The sequence below is a fragment of the Gadus chalcogrammus genome, chromosome 9 (assembly GCF_026213295.1).
Source record: "Gadus chalcogrammus isolate NIFS_2021 chromosome 9, NIFS_Gcha_1.0, whole genome shotgun sequence".
NCBI classification, from domain to species: domain Eukaryota; kingdom Metazoa; phylum Chordata; class Actinopteri; order Gadiformes; family Gadidae; genus Gadus; species Gadus chalcogrammus.
Window position 1 is genome coordinate 16,186,785 of NC_079420.1, and position 3,426 is coordinate 16,190,210.

The following is a 3,426-nucleotide window of genomic DNA, read 5'->3' on the forward strand; positions in this document are numbered from 1 at the left end:
GGTAATGCCATTACAGGGTTGAGGATCCTAAGTTCAAAGGTTGTTATGTTTGGTGGGTGTCATCTGAATAGACCAGGGCTAACCCAGTTGGTAATAGTATCCTGGGAAAGCGAGGTAGGGTTAATAGGTCACCTTGGGCTGGACAGGCAACTCTGACCATCATCAATTTTGTGAAACTTGTGCTAACACCGGCAGGTGCACTGGCAGCGGATGATCAGGTGTGTTTTCTATTCAGGCCCTAGTGGTTTGGCAGGTCTGTCTCTTTCCCCTGGATCAATCAATACCTATATATTGTCTTTATTTTGATAAGACTACCAAACCCACCAACCGCCTAAATGACCATAAGATAGAAAAACTAGGCAACATGACTGATACAATTTAAGATACCAGGTACAATTTCTTAAGTCTCAACTCCACAAATAAATTAAAAACTAAAAAGGATCCTGTGTAAACAGAGACTATGTGTCACGACACAGTCATTCCTACCTTCTTCCATATTTAGAAAATTCATATCCTTATGGTTACCTAATGTAGTGGCTGTGACAAAAATAAGTACACTCCTCTTTAGAACCCCGGTCCCATGGAATGGTCCCCTTGGGAGGACCTGAGGGTGAGGGGTGAGGTAGAGAAGGCAGGGGGCAGAGAGATAAAATGGATGACCGTGACTGGAGCCCATTGAAGGGATGGATGTCCCTGGCTCAAACAGAAGACCAGAGGCGACTTCCCTGACTTCATGATGCAAATAACGCTTATGTTTTATGATACACCCACACCTTGGGTGTGTGTGAGAGAGAAAAATAGAGTGTGAGAGAGAAAAAGAGAGAAAGAGAGAGATTGGGTTTGTTAGATTAAAAAAGCAATTGTGTTTTCGGTCACAATCGCACTCACAATAAAGATATTGTAATCTAACCATTATATGGCCTAACCTCCACTATTTTTGAGAGGAAAAATAATACTACTCGTATTAATTGTATAGCCTACTTTGTATTTAGTAAAATATGATATATTGTAACCAATTAAATACTTACTATAAACAATAGAATATATTTTTGATATTCCGAGATCCAGAATTAAAGAAATAGAAATGGTCCCAATTTAACAAATGGTCAAAGACCACACAAAAATGCAGCCCAGACAGAGCACGCATCGGTTTCAGCCATTGAACCTGTAATGACCATAAGAGCATGACGACATGAACCCCTACATGCCACCCGAAATTCCGTTGGTGCCTTTGATGACGTTTTCTCTGACGTCTTCGATTTTTAAAGGTTCTTTTAGTGAACAGATTAGAACGACGTCAATTCCCAAGGAATCAGGCGTGTTACCATGGCTATACAATAATAGCCAACGAGGGTCGTAAATCTGCTGAAATGTTGGCCCTAATGCAGTGAAGAAGGCCTGGCCCCATGGCCTGGCCCACGCGGGAAGACAACCTTAAAGAGCACATCAGAAGTAGACAAATAGTTCCGGTAGGTTTTAATATGTGGCAAAATTAAAGGAGCGTGCGCGGAATTCCAAAGTGACGTGCGTAGCTACACAAAGGAAGATGCCCATAGGTCAGCCAGGTGTCACCACGGGTATTAAGGGTAATGATTCTTCAATGATTAAGAAGGGCAATGACGAAAACACATGTTTGGGCCATAAAACTCAGTTAATTACTATCTCTATAATGCATAATTATGATATAATACAATATAGATATATGAAGCCTTTAAAAAAATAAAGGCCCACCATTAAACTACCAGAAAGCTATTATTCGTCAAGTCAACTTTCAATAAAGATATTGGGCCATTTCAGGCTACGGGCATCACGGCTACCCCATCTCAATATGACCATTCCTGTTCTCGTTCCCATACCATACCCTACCCCACCCTACCCTATTCTACCCTATCCCCATCATGGACTGTAAGAGTGACATCAGCAGCAACAATGAAGGGTCTCACTATAAAAGAACCTAGAGGAGCTCAGTGCTTATTCGATCTGCTATGAAACAAACTCAAGCATTTTTCTTTCTTTAGATTTTTTTTTAAACCATATATTGACACCAGCACAGAGACTGTACTTTTTTCAAAGGTATGTTGTTATTTTTCTAAGTTACCTAAACGTAGGAGCTTACTTTGTGTTATTAATAAGCATTTCATAATCAATCAGACGGATTTTGTGGTTCTCATGCTAAAGCACTTTCTTTTTTCAGAACATGAGTATCAAGATGCAAATAAAAGATGTGGCTAAAAGGCTGCATATCGTCCTCTTCGTTGGCTTGTACATTCTGGCACATTGCGGGGCACAACCACTCAGGTATTTGCTTAATTTCAATTCCACATTCACATAAAGGTGCCCGGAATAATTTTGTGATGAAATAATGCCAATTGAATACATTCAACTAACCTTCACGTTGGCATGTTTTTTCTCCATAAAGGAAAAGGTCGGTGAGTGAAGTTCAACTTATGCACAACGTGTGGGAGCACAAGCACGCGCTAGACCGTCAGGATTGGCTTCAAATGAAACTGGGAAACATTCACACCGGATCGATCAGCAGCGCGGGACGAACGGGGAAAGGTCCTCTTCTTTTGACCCCCCCTGATTCCAAGGACCTATCGCCCGAGCAAATCACATTGGATATGAACCTTTTGGATTTGAACTCAAGACACTTGCATTAATACCAACCATAAATGCCATGATTCAACCCCTGAAATACTTAAAGCATAGGCTAGGCCTATACTTGGCCGATTTATTTAATGTGCCTACTTATTTATAATAGGCCTAGCCTTTTTATGCTGCCCAATGAGAAAATACGATTTTTGTTTTTAGTTTAGTTTTTCTATGTCTAGTGTTATTTTCTAAGCAGAGTTTATATGTGTCTATTGTTGATAACGGGGATATAATCGGGAGCCTTTTGAACATGAAAAATATCCATATTGCAAATACGTCAGAATTCTGAATTTGGCGTATAAGCAGGAAATTATTGGATAATAAATAGAATATGCCTACACAAATGATTATGAGAAACACTCCTAGGACCAACTTTTTTGTGGGTCTGTACAAAAAAGGTAATTTTTCTTAGCCTACTTATATTATTGTAGACCATCAGGTGGCAGACGCGTCTGATATACCAATACTTTTTTTAATATTTTTTTGCACTCGCAGCTGGATAGCGTTGAATGTTAGACCAGTTGTTACAGCGATGATATTCAATGTCATATCTGTGTTTGTATATTTATGTTGGCCTATTATACTTAATTATAACGAATGTAGACTTTTACTACAGAGAGATTTGTTGCTTTACGAACCTTTACAAAGAGTAATGAGTTGACAGGGATGCTACATTTGAGTTCAACAAGAATATAGCTAAAATCTGTTTGAACGTTGAGAGAACCCGAAAAAACCCTGTCGAACAAAATAAAAATAAAACTGGAACAAAACCAC